The 14,875-nt window shown below is 40.1% G+C and overlaps 1 long non-coding RNA gene across 1 annotated transcript; it reads right to left on the minus strand.

Moving 5' to 3' along the window:
* Positions 1-830: 830 nt before the first annotated feature.
* LOC308289744 lies at positions 831-4,179 on the minus strand. Its single transcript, XR_013962256.1, has 3 exons — positions 4,114-4,179; positions 1,659-1,700; positions 831-861 (listed from the first exon to the last, which is right to left on the minus strand). It is a non-coding gene; the product is annotated as an uncharacterized lncRNA (long non-coding RNA).
* Positions 4,180-14,875: the final 10,696 nt, after the last annotated feature.

Here is a 14,875-nt window from a genome sequence, read left to right on the forward strand (position 1 = left end):
AAGTTAACTGGTTACCATTGTTACCAGGTGAAGAGGTGCCGCGGTAGCGGCTGGTAAGCGAAAACACTACATATCCCATGATGCAACTCGGCCGCCAGCATCATGGACACAGATATAAAAAGCTAGATGCCTCATTCGCCTCTGCAGTTCATTGGAGCGACGTGCAACAACTGTAGTCCGGGCTTCCTGGAAAAAACTAAGGGACTGCTGCCAGTCAAGTGACTACTGGCAAATCACAGCTCATCTTTTCCGGGACTTATTCAAGGACTACAATTCAATTCAACAATTTACTGACTCACCCACCCACCCACCCACCCACCCACCCTCATGTCGGACAAGATGTGCCGCTTTTCATAGTTTACTGCGACGTATGGTCGCAAGAATCAGTGTTGTTTGCAAGTGGTAAAGCCCAAATGACTGTGCATAAGAACAATATTTCAGTAAATGTTAGTGGCAACAGAAATGTTTTTATAGGTTTTAATTAAAATAACTGAGAGTTACGAGTGATCTTTATTGTCACATCACAGGTTCACAGGTGGAAAGAAGTGGGTGAAATTATTAGTTTTTGTTCTAATGTTTTGTTCTGCTGCCAACATGAAATGATAAATATTACTAAGTAATATTCACCTTATTCCTCTCCAGTGCGCCACCATTGCATTCAACATCTTTTCACTTCCTCCCTAGTAAGTGAACAGGGAATCGTGTGTTGCCAGATTTTGCCAAAGAAACAAGCTGTTTTACATAATTCAAGGGTGCTGAATCTGAAAAGCCGCCTAGACTGGGGCCGTAACAACACGTTATTCTAAGATATTAATTCACCTGAGTTCTGTGTCTTCAGGGCTGACACAGCATTCTTCAAGGCTGACACAGCATTCTTCAAGTCTGTAAACACATGAATGAAAACTTTTACATTAATTTCACATTTATATAGTAAATATAATCTAGGCCCCATGCCAAAAAGTTTGGATGCACATAATGTTTCTACTCTTCATACTTACATTTTGATACCAACTCAAGTATATTTTTAAAAGCAGACCTTTACTTCTACATTGCAGTATTGATACTTTTACTTAAAGAGGTGGTGCCATAGTTTTGTACTTTTTCTGGTTTTCATGTGTCTAGGAGGTTGACAGTACTTCATTAGGCCCCCTTGTGTGGTTGTTATGAGCAATTATGCATTCTCTTTTCATTTGGGTTTTTAGCTGGAGGATGCCACCTGCTGGGTCAGACGTGCCGTTCCAAAAACACCCATACTTATTACATCATAGAATCAACCCCTCCCCTAATTACCATTCACCCAACACATGTGGGTGTGGCTAACTTCAGCTGGGTCACCACCCACCATGACAACCACGCATACCAATGAACTGGTGGGTGTGGCCACATAAAAACATAATTTTAACTCTTTCTTTTCACTTTTTTGGAAAAATTCTTCCTCCTAGTATAATCATAATAGTAGATAATCATGTTTTATAGAGGGGAAAATCATGGCACCCCATCTTTAAGTAAGAAATGTGAGTATTCACTTTAATAAAGATCAATCTATCATATATTTATATTCATTGTCTGTGGTGCTTTCAGGTTCTGACATTATACATAAAGTTTTTAGTAATTATAGAGAACCCACATACATTTATTACACATCTATTAAAGTTTACCTGAGTTCTCTCTCTTCAGGGTTGACACGTCATTCTGTAATGCTGTAAACACATGAAATGAAAGGTTTACATTCATTTAAATATTTGTATATGGTAAATAGATCGAGGTCAAAAGACTGTATACACATAATGTTATTCTCAGCAGAACCATCTATATAAAGTGTATGTGAGATCAATCACCTGAGTTCTGTGTCTTCAGAGCTGACATGTCATTCTGCAAGACTGTAAACACATGGATTCAAACCGTTATAGTCATTTAAACCCAGTGGTGTAAAGTAACTAAGTACATTTATAGTACTGTACTTAAGTACAGTTTTGAGGTATTTGTACTTTACTGGAGTATTTCCAGTTTTCAGTTCTTTTAATTTTTCTCCACTACATCTCAGAGGCACATTTTGTACTTTTACTCCACTACAATTATTTGAAAACAATAGTTACTAATTTTATTCTGTGGCCATTTGAAAATAGCCGATCTACAAGCTTACAAGGCGTCGCGATGCGACGCCTTGTAATCGTGTGAGCTTGTAGATCTGCTATTTTCAAACAATTTGTACTTTTACTTTTGGTACTTTAAGTATATTTTGATGCCAATACTTTCGTACCTTTACCCAAGTACATTTTTAATTCCAGACGTTTACTTGTAACGGAGTATTTCTATATTGCAGTATTGATACTTTTCCACCAAACCAAACAAACATAGCGAGGAGACACATTAAGCAGATCATAAACAAGAAAAGTGAGCTCTTTGGAATGAATGTCTCCGCCAGGCCGGGTTGCCTACGCAAGGCCCACATAATTGGAATGCCGTTAGACAACTGAAATATATGAGGGGAAAAGGTGTTTTTGAAGATAACCATTTTGTGCCAGACAAGATTTCCTGCTAGTGCTATTTAATGGCAGGAAATCTAGTCTGGCACAAATGGACACAGCCTCTATCTGGGAGTTGTGTCAAGATCTGAAGTGGGCTTTTACAGCGCCACCATGAGGCTGATTTAAAAACGTTGAGGTAATACTTGTATCCACAACTTTCCAACATCCCATCGTGCAATGTGCAGAAGGCGAGCGGCATTTCCGGTGTCGCAGCCGAGTGAGCCGTGTGATCTACAAGCTCACAACGGTTGCATCTGCGACGCGACGTGAGCTTGTATGTCTGCTGCCCTGCAGATAATGCTACAGTAAAGTCTTAAACAGGTGGATACAGTTCACATAACAGAGCAAGCTCACAGGCTTTATTCTCTGTCACCTTTTACCCGCTGTTCGTGGGTTTAGGGTGAGGATAAGGGGTAAGGCAACTTGCCTATTCCCTAAATTGTATTTTGGGGACACTATATCCGCTACCCATTATGCCGACTCCTTTATTTGCGCATGGAGTTGTGTCCGTGGGTGTGTTGTTGCTATTTCCCTAAAATTTGTATTTTGGCAACGCAGATTTAGGAAAGCGGATTTCGGATGATAAATTCAGCCGCTATCTATGCCACACGCTCTGCCGCAATGGAATACACAGGCGCGCTGGACATTCAGAGGTCTCCCTCTGACCTAATTATCCACAAATCTAAGTGGTTCTATTTTTACCATAATCATCAGAAGTAAGTGTCAATTCCTTTTGTCATTTGTGTTATAGCATGTAAAATGATAATTTAATATTAAAGACAATGATTTGCGGTGCGCCTCGGCATTCGCTCTGTTCAGTTTGATTAATTCTTCATTATGCAGGATATAAAGACCTGATTACAATTATATAATGAAAGTAATCGTGGGAGGTGATAGCTATACCTACCAAATATGGTTTTATATTAAGCCAATCAAAGCTCAGAGCTTTTAGAATCAAGGTCGGGAAATGGCCACTTTGTAAGGGAGCGCACTGACGCAATGACAAGTTGGTAGATCGGCTATTTTTAAATAGCCAACGTTTAAATATTTATAGATTTATGTGCCGGCCAAGGTAATGGCATCTGGTACGGTGATTGGTTTGATTGTTGTAACGCCCAAACCACACCTATCAATAATGTAACGGGTAGCACAAGTATTTTTAGGGATTCAGCACGTCGCCAAAATAACAACTTCTTCGTGGGAACAACATCCTAAATACCAAACCCCAAAATCTAGGAAATAGCATCTCCTAAAACCCAATCGCCAAAATAGACCCCCACATGTCACAAAGACTGGATACACGTGTTACGACCCTGGGGTCTTTGTAGCCTTTGTAGCCTATGTAGCAACAGTAATATTTTCTAACCTTCTTTCTACCTCAGATGATCTGCTGAGAGTGGTGTGTGTGTGTGTGTGTGTGTGTGTGTGTGTGTGTGTGTGTGTGTGTGTGTGTGCGTGTGTGTGTGTGTGCGTGTGCGTGTGCGTGTGCGCGTGCGCGTGCGTGTGTGTGTGTGTGTAACCCTAACCACCTAGACTGGGGCCGTAACAACACGTTATTCGACTTAGACAAACTTTATGAATTCACCTGAGTTCTGTGTCTTCAGGGCTGAAACATCATTCTCTAGGGCTGACACAGCATTCTTCAAGGCTGTAAACACATGAATTAAAACTTTGAGATTTATTTAATTAATACATTTATATAGTGAATATAATCTACCGGTAGGTCCCATGTCAAAAACATTGGATACACATAATGTTATTCTCAGCAGAGCAGTGGGGGTGAGAATGAGTTGACACAGACAAATATACTTTTACTCCACAACAATTATTTGAAAACTTTAGCTAACTAGGACTACTAGTTAGCTCTTAGTTATTATTACAAAACATACATTTACCACTTCTGCCCTGTATACATTTGGCCATTTGAGCCGATTTACAAGCTCATGATCTACAAGCTCATAATGCTTAGTTGTGAGCTTGTAGATCTGCCATTTTCAAATGATTTATGAATGTGAAAACTTGTGTGAAATGGGACATTCTGTATAACAAGTACTTTCTACTTTTTAAGAATATTTTGTCTGTGGTGTTTTGGGGTTCTGACATTACAGTTTTTAGTAATTATAAAGAACCCACATTTGTTACACATCTATTAAAGTTTACCTGAGTTCTCCCTCTTCAGGGTTGACACGTCATTCTGTAATGCTGTAAACACATGAATTTAACGTTTTGCATTCATTTAAATAATTTCATATAGTACATCATACCAGTAAGACGCCCTAAGGGTGAGAAGCGGCTTCGCCAAAAATGTGCTTCGGCGTGTGCACGCATCTGAGACTGACACAATATGTCCATATATGGGCATTCCCAGATATGGACTTAATATTGATGACATCAGGGATCTCCATATATACCGGTAGGCATAAAAAGGACAAGGCGGAATTAATTGGCAAAAGTGACTAAAAGGGATTGTATCAGTGTTTGGGAATGCCCATATATGGACTTAAAATTAACGTTTTTGGGCCCGGGTAGGGGGCGTAAAATGTATGCTAATTAGTAAGGCCAGACGGGGCCTCGGAGTCTCGGACGGCCCAGTCATAACGAGTAATTTTGGTACTTGATAATCGACTTTTAATTCTTTAAAGGAGTAGTTCACCCCCAAAAATCTGATTCGAGTAAATTTTCCCCCATTGATTCCGGATGGTGACCCGTTTCAAAACGGGTCACCCATCCGGAATCAATGGGGGAAAATTTATTGTTATCACATTTTTGTCTTAGGAATGTGACAAAAACCAAAAAATATTATTGAACTCTAGTCTCCATGGCATGAGTAATCAATAGAAAAAAAGTCATGTTGGGGGTGAACTACTCCTTTAAGTTCATTTAGATAGCAAAACTTTTGGTTTTTCTACTGCAATTTCTACATTGCAGTATTGATAGTTTTACCTAAGTAAGAAATGTGAGAACTTTTCCCACCATAAAACGGCTTTTTCAGTCAACAACAAATCTCTTTTTGCTCGGGTCCCACGTCGTCATGTGCACCCCAGTTCCCCTTGACTGGGGCCGTAACAACATGTTATTCTCAGACAAACTTTACAAGTAAGACTCCATAATCGGGAGATAAGCGACTGCCATGTCACATACACAAACTTTAGAAGGCAATCATAGCAAATCAGGAGGGAATATGGTAAATGGGACAGATCCATGTTGATGACACGACTTTAGAGATACTGTGTACCGCTTTGCGTGATTTTTGGCCAAAATCGGTAGGAGCAGTGTCCAAAAATGTGTTTTGCAAAAATCGGCCTGATGGTGGTGCTAGAAGAGGGCCATGTGAGAAATGAGAAATCAGGGGCGGAGGTTGTGATTTGCCATCCAAGGATTGTGTGCGCGCAACGTTTGTCATCGATACGGCCAACGGAGGCAGAGATAAGAGTAGGGGCAAAAGTGTGACGTGACTTGATGGACAGACGAATGGACGGAGGGAGGGGCCTTTCATAGTAACTTGCGACCTGACGGTCGCAATGAATTCACCTGAGTTCTGTGTCTTCAGGGCTGACACATCATTCTCTAGGGCTGACACAGCATTCTTCAAGGCTGTAAACACATGCATTAAAACTTTTACGTTCATTTAAATAATACATTTATATATAATCTAGGTCCCATGTCAAAAACATTTGATACCCATAATGTTATTCTCAGCAGAACCATCTTTGATGAGTATGGATGAAAAGAGACAAATATGCTTTTACTCCACAACAATGATTTGAAAACTTTAGCTACTAGTTAGCTTTTGATTATTATTACAAAACATACTGTAACGACCCTGCAAGAGATAGGGCCGTAACTCGCTATGCCAAGTGAGCTAGCTCTCTTGGCGTTGCGGGTTGCTTGCCTTATCTGCTGAGTGGGGGGCTGGGGTTCGCTTCCCGGTTTGGAAGCAAACTTCCTCACTCAGTCTGCTAAACTTTACATTGGTGTCGGACGGGCGGACCTGTGGAGTGTGCCCTCGCGTGAGGGACGTGAGGGACTCGGCCGTGGGCAGTGAAGCGCGGGGGCACACTTCTGTGAGGAGGGGGTAGTGTAACAACCCTGCAAGAGATAGGGCCCTAACTCGCTATGCCAAGCGAGCTAGCTCTCTTGACATTGCGGGTTGCTTAAAGCTTTAAAGCTTTAAGTTATTGTCATTTACCGAACACCATCTGCTGCAAACACATATATATTGGAAGCTTTACGTTCATTTAATTCAACACTTTTTTCCCCTCCATAATAGTAAATATAACTAGAGCGATTGTGAGGTCACGAAAAGTGTAATTCTCAGCAGAAACATTGATTAAAGTTCACCTTGATTCTGTTGGAAAGCTTGATTCAAGCGCCCCTCTTGTGTTGTAATGACACATTAATTAAAACCGTTATTGTCATTTAATAATAGTAAATATAACAAGAGAAAGGTCATGAAAGTGTAATTGTCATCAGAAACATTGATTGAAGTTCATGTTCATGTGTGAGATAAATTCACCTGCGTTCTGTTCCTTCATAGTCGTCATCTCCTTCTCTAACGCTGTAATCACACATTAAATGAAACATTTACAATCATTTAGATTACTCCTTGATCATAACTACAGTGTCACACAAAAGTAGCAGATCTACAAGCTGGCACTTGTAGATCTGCTACTTTTACGTTTTTTGAATTTGAATCTTGAAAAGGTAACGGTTTTGAACCCACATTTATCACACATAGAGGTCAGATCCATACGGAGATCTCTAAGTGATCTAATTAAAGTTATTATTGTCATTTACCGTACACCATCAGCTGCAAACACATACATTGGAAGTTTTACATTAATTTAATTCAATCATTTCTTCTTTTGTTTTACACTAGTAAATATAACTAGAGCGATCGTGAGGTCACGAAAGTGTAATTCTCATCAGAAACATTGATTAAAGTTCACCTTGATTCTGTTGGAAAGCTTGATTCAAGCGCCCCTCTTGTGCTGTAATGACAGATTAAATAAAACCTTTTATTGTCATTTATACACCATCATCTGCTGTAAAGATATACATTGAAAGTTTTACATTACGGTAATTTAATTAAGTTTATTATTATTATTATTATTATTTTATATGTTATTAAAGTTCACCTTGGTTCTGTTGGAAAGCTTGATTCAAGCGCCCCTCTTGTGCTGTAATGACAGATTAAATAAAACCGTTATTGTCATTTAATAATAGTAATTATAACTAAAGGGAGGTCACGAAAGTGTAATTGTCATCAGAAACATTGATTGAAGTTCACGTGAGATAAATTCACCTGCATTCTGTTCCTTCAGGGTCGTCATCTCCTTCTCTAACGCTGTAATCACACATTAAATTAAACATTTACAATCATTTAGATTACTCCTTAATCATGACTACAGTGTCACAAAAAGGTGGAAGATCTAAAAGCTGGAACTTGTAGATCTGCTACTTTATGTTTTTTGAATTTGAATCCAGAAAAGGTAACGTTTTGAATCCATATTTATCACACATCTATTAAAGTTTATGTGAGATCAATTCATTCATTATGAGGTCTCGACAGTGATTCCTTAATTTGGACTAGTAGTGGACAATCTTAGTCTGTTACATTTACATACTGTAAATGTTGTTTAAAACATGCAATGAAATTGCTGGCCAAAATGCAAAACCTCCTATCTGCAAATTTCATGATTTTTGGATTTCACTTGAAATGAGGACAACAGGCTATATGTTGCATGGTCAGTCTCTCTGCAAGATCGTTCTGCCCCTCATTTTGTAAAAGATGTATTGTTACTAGAACATAACATTTGACTGGTTTGCAAAAGTGGCAAAATGTTGAAGCTCAAAACCTCCTATCTGCATTGCCTTGTTGATTGCTAATGAATGGTGTCAGGTAGTGAAACTTTTACCACACCTGGCACACCAAGATACATGTAACAGACCTGTAAAATGTCTTGATCTCAAAAAGAGCATAATTAAGTGCTGTAAAAAGTGTTATTTGACAAAAAATAGCCTGACTATTTCTAGGTTAAAATATCCTATAAGCATGTCGTCGACTGCAGACAGGAGCTTTTTATCTAGAAATAGTAGAAATAGTAGATAGGAGGTTTTGGTGTTGAACACACATTTTTCTTTTTCCCAACAAAGTGAATTTTTCAGATAGGAGGTTTTGCATTTTGGCTACATCCATATCAGGGTACAAAAACCCACAGCATATCTATCTATCTATCAATCTTATCTTTATATTTATTGTCTGTGGTGCTTTCTGGTTCTGACATTATACCTACAGTTTGTAGTAATCATAGAAAACCCACATTTATCAAGTCTCCCATGAAATTCCCAATCACAAGAGATCTGGTGGGAGGGATTGTGTTTGACTTCCCCCCTCCCCCTCCCCTCTATGACAGGCATCAAACAGGTTGTTGTCTTTGATGCTAACGAGGTGTGCACAACCACCCTTTGAAGTTCAAAGGGAGCAATTAAGAGCTTTGGCTGAGCTCTCCCTCCCTCCACTGTTTCTGTTGATTTTCAAAAGTTAGACACACCCCCTCCTCTGTCTTGCATTGATTTCATTGGCTGGTACGCCAAGACACCATATCAAGTTAAGCGTCATATGACAACACCAGACCAAGTGAACCCGTCTGCTCAGAGAGTGGGCGGGTCTATGGGCTGGAGCCAGGCAAGTGAACTTTCCCTTGAAGTTTGCATGCGATTAATTTACCTTGGTTCTGTCGGTTTGCTGCGGCCAAGCCCTCCTGCAGTGCTGTAAGACAGTAATTAAAGCTGTTATTGTCATTCAACGTACACCATCTGCTGCAAACACATACATTGGAAGCTTTACATTCATTTAATTCAACTGTTACTCAACAATGTATTATTTTGTTTTATAATAGTAAATGTTACAATTGAGCGATTGCGAGGTCATGAAAGTGTAATTAATTATCATAAGTTCACCTTGATTCTGTTGGAAAGCTTGATTCAAGCGCCCCTCTTGTGCTGTAATGACACATTAAATAAAACCTTTTATTGTCATTTACCGTACACCATCTGCTGTAAACACATACACTGCAAGTTTTACATTAATTGAATTACTTTTTTATTGTATTTCCTTTTTTATAATATTAAAGTTCACCTTGATTCTGTTGGAAAGCTTGATTCAAGCGCTCCTTTTGTGCTGTAATGACAAATTAATTAAAACCATTATTGTCATTTAACATACACCATCTGGTGTAAACACATGAAATGAAAGGTTTACATTCATTTAAATATTTGTATATGGTAAATAGTATAAATAGATCGAGGTCAAAAGACGGAATACACATAATGTTAGTCCTAGCAGAACCATCTATAAAGTGTATGTGAGATCAATCACCTGAGTTCTGTGTCTTCAGAGCTGAAATGTCATTCTGCGAGACTGTAAACACATGGATTCAAACTTTTAATTTAAACCAAACAAACATAGCGAGGAGACATAAAAGTGTAATTCTCTTCAGAAACATTGATTAAAGTTCACCTTGATTCTGTTGGAAAGCTCGATTCAGGCGCTCCTCTTGTGCTGTAATGACACATTAAATAAAACCGTTATTGTCGTTTAATAATAGTAAATATAACTAGAGCGAGGTCACAAAAGTGAAATTGTCATTAGAAACATTGATTGAAGTTCACGTGAGATTAATTCACCTGTGTTCTGTTCCTTCATAGTCGTCATCTCCTTCTTTAACGCTGTAATCACACATTACATTTAACATTTACAATCATTTAGATTACTCCTTGATCATAACTACAGTGTCACACAAAAGTAGCAGATCTACAAGCTGGAACTTGTAGATCTGCTACTTTTACGTTTTTTTTTATTTGAATCCTGAAACGTTTATGTGAGATCAATTCATTCATTATGAGGTCTTGACACATCATTCTGTAATGTCACTCTCTAATGCTGTAAACACATAACCCTAACCCACAAATAATCAGGTTAAATAGTAAATATAAACAATGGGCGGTAGTGGCTCAAAGGTAGAGAAACCGTTATTAGAACACAGAGGGTTCCCAAAAGGTTCCCAGTTCGATCCCAGGCTCCCCCAGAGTTAGTGTTGAAGAGTTCTTGAGCAAGACTCTGAAACCCTAGTTGCTCCCGGCGAGCAGGTTGGTGCCTTACATGGTTTCCTCCGCCATCGGTGTATGAATGTGTGTGTGAATGTAATACACAATCTCTGTAAATAAAAATAAAAAAATCTCTTGGATAAAAGGCGCTATATAAATGCACCCTTTACCATTTAGTGAAACAAACCGATGAAAACGATTGGATGGCCATGAAGGTCCTTCTCAGTAGAAAGTAACATCTATTGAAGTCTATGTTACCTTCAGCCCTGGTCTCCAGTGATTCCTCCATGGTTTCAAGCCTAGTGTAGATGTTCTTGCCGAGCTCCATCCATTCGGTGGAGGACATGGCTTCTAACTGGGCGTGGTCGATGCCCAGCATTCCCATCATCAGAGACCACAGCTCTGGCCTGGTGGACTCTGAGTCAGAGTCAGAGACACATTAATTAAACATTTGCTGTACAGTCATACGATATATGCTGCAAACGCACACATTGAAAGATTTAGATGGATGCATTCTTACTTGGTGGGGAGGAAAAAGATGGTGGAAGTCAACGAGAACTTCACAATCAAAGTAGGTGATACTGTGATAACAAGTAAAAACGTCATCTCCTACCTGGGTTGCATCCTGGAGGCAAACCTATCCAGTGAAAAAATGACTACCAGGGTAATCAAAAAAGTCAACCAACGAATTTGTTTCTTGCAGAGGGTCGCCCCGCTGATAAATAGCAAAACACGAAAGACTCTATAGGAGGTGCACTTATTGGGCCCCTCATTGATTATGGAATCCTCGTATGGTATCGCGATGCCCCAACTGCCTTAAAGCTCCAAACAGCCCAGAACAAACTGATTAGGGTCCTGCTTGGCCTTCCTTCTCGTGCCCACCTCACCGCTTATCACTACATAAGCGTGGGGTGGCTCACAGTAGCTGACAGAGTACAGCTTCTTGCAATGGGCCTGGTGTACAAGATACACTACGTACACCACCAAGATTACCCATGTACCTGACAAAATACTTCCTAAACGTCAAGGATGTCCACAATCATAACACCAGAGGCAGCTCCACAAATCATCTTCAACCCAGATTTAACTCTAAAAAAGGCTCTAATTCGTATCTCTGTCTGTCTATAACGCCTGACACTGTGGTTCTATAGTGTTTGTCACTCTGACATCACAGCTCTGATATCATATCATGCTCTGACGTCAATGTGCTATTAGTTTACCTTGGATCAGTTGGTTTGCTGCCGCCAAGCCCTCTTGTAGTGCTGTAAGAAATTGTAATGGTAATTAAAGCTTATTGTCATTTACCATACACCATCTGCTGCAAACAGTAAATATAACTAGAGCGAGGTCACGAAAGTGTAATTGTCATCAGAAACAAGTTCACGTGAGATGAATTTACCTGCGTTCTGTTCCTTCAAGGTCGCCATCTCCTTCTCTAACTCTGTAATCACACATTAAATTAAACATTTACAATCATTTAGATGTAATAATCATAACTACAGCATCACACAAAAGCAGCAAAAGTAGCAGATGGAGCTTTGTAGATTTGCTACTTTTGAGTGAACACATGAGGTTTCCATCCAAAATAGATGGTAGCATATAGGCTATATATATATATATATATATATATATATATATATATATATATATATATACAGTCTCAGTCGAGACATGTATTATAGTTGACGTTAAATACCTCCATCCAAAGCATCCATCCCTGTCCCTCCCTGTCCCTGAACCAATGTCCCAGACAGACACAACAGCACCACCAGGTGGAGCAGCAGAGTAACAGCAGCCTTCATCCTCTTGTGAATGTGAATGTAGCAGACAGGATGGTTCAGCTTTATATACTGTAGCTTAGCAGCACAAGGTCATGAATATTAAATCTTTGTAACAACGTGTCTGTTCTGTGTCCTCCAATAGTCTTCAGTAAACATGTTCTGACAAGCTGCCACATAATCCATGGCTCTTCAATAGGTGTTCCTGGGCCCCTAGGGGGTCCTCAGAGTTTCCCTCTACCACAGTGGGACACCAAGTTTTTCTGTAAATGTCAAAATTCAACATAATAATATATCTGCAAACAGCGATAACGGGGCCAAGCTATAGACTAAGGCATACAGGGGGAAAAAAAGTAACGCAATGTGCACTATAAGCCATAGAAACATGGAAGATTGAACTTGAGAGAAAGCAGACCTCACTCACCCTGACTGCACCTCCATCCACTTTCACCCACCCCCACTCACACCCACCCACCCACCTCCACTCACACCCACCCACCCCTAGACACCTATTACACTATTACACTTATTACTTATTACACTATCCTAGCCAGCACACCCAGATGGGTCCCATATGGTTACAAGGTGTATGTATGGGTCCCTATGTTCGCCGGATCCACATGGGTCCCATCTGGGCTAGCCTCTATGTGCTTTAAGTGGGTTCTACCTGGGCCCTAGGTAGGCAATTCTACGTAGGAACAATATGGGATAAATGTGGGATCCAAGTGGCTCGACCTTCATTCTGACTGGGCTTAGATGTGCAATGCTTCCTTTCCAACGTGGGTCCTAGGAAGATTTAAATCGTAGACTAAACAGTGTTTGACATGAACAGTGTTAATTATTTAACACCTGAAATACGTTTTGCAAGTATCGAAATAGATATTGCACGCACGCACGCACGCACGCACACACACGCACACACACACACATGTTTGTATGCATGCATTACGGGGACCAACCGCGGACGTATGTATGCACACACACACACACACACACACACACACACACACACACACACACACACACACACACACACACACACACACACACACACACACACACACACACACACAGTCCTCAGTATATAAAGTTGTGATATTTAACCCTCTGTACGTTCTGTAGGAAAGATAAGATGAAAACATGACTTTAAGTGTGTACAAATTGTGCTGAAATTAACTTTTTGTGTGTTAACAATGGTGAAGAACTGACAAAGAGACAGGCAGGCAGGCATTGTCGTGGAATTCTGGGTCGAGCATTAATCGATGAGGCAATTAGGATGCAGGCCGATATTCTATGTGGTGATGGTTACGCTTTATGTTCACGATGTCATGAGGAGAAGTACAATAACACTCATGTCAGTGGTACAGTAGTTCTGCTCAGAGCACAAGACAGAGTTCACAGTTCTACTGTCGCTGCTTCAAGGACGAGGTGAACCATAACAAGACATACTGTAACATAAACATAGCCATCAGGCCTATAGTGGAGACATTTAGACTCTTACAAGCTATCAAATATCATAATGTGTTGTATACGTATTAGTCGCGACAAAGCAAGCTGTTGAAAAAGCCTTGGTGACCCTTGGTGATAATGAGGTCTCATCAAACAGAGATATCAGCTGTGCTGGTCGCTATCATTGTTTTTAGGCGATGCCTTAAAAGCAGCTATACTCTAGCAGTTTCATGTGTTCAGGGGGGGACATAGGTCTATAGCTAAATGTGTCATTAAAAATGTTCACATTTCTATTGCGCTGGTTTCACACTGGAGTTTAATATAAAACACAACAGAGTAATCAAACATATACTGTAGGTGACACATTGTTGCGACACACCTTATTAATTTCAATAATAATGTCAACAATTCAGTCATGCCTGGTTATTAATATGTAGAGTTCTTTGTAAACACAACTGTACGACCTTTTATTATGTGGGATGCTGTCCGTGTTGTAGACACGCACACACACAGTCCTGATAAAGTGGTCATTTAACCCCGTCACTCTCTGTACGTTCTGTGGGAAAGATAAGTTGACGACATGACTTTATCCGTCCAACATTAATAAGAGACACGAGGTGGTTTATTAAGACTAGCCCTTACCCGTTCAAAGATATGAGCTCCAAAATGATGTGCAGTGTGTGGGTTATGGGATGTGCACTGTGCATACAGTATATGAGGGATGGAAAGTAACTTTAACTGGTGCTTGCATGATAATATGTAGGAGCATCAATGTAAGAAATACCCGTTTCGTTTAATGTCTACCCCCCCCCCCCCCCCCCCCCCCCCCAGCCCGCCCGCCCACCCGCCTGCACACACACACACACACACACACACACACACACACACACACACACACAGAGCTGGTTAAACGTTTTGCCTCATGCTAGATGCAGAATAGATGTGCCTCATGCTAGATGCAGAATAGATAGTAGATACACCATAAAAATGCTAATATACAGCATACGATTT

Source organism: Nannobrachium achirus (genome assembly GCF_963921795.1).
Source record: "Nannobrachium achirus genome assembly, chromosome: 8".
Lineage (NCBI taxonomy): Eukaryota > Metazoa > Chordata > Actinopteri > Myctophiformes > Myctophidae > Nannobrachium > Nannobrachium achirus.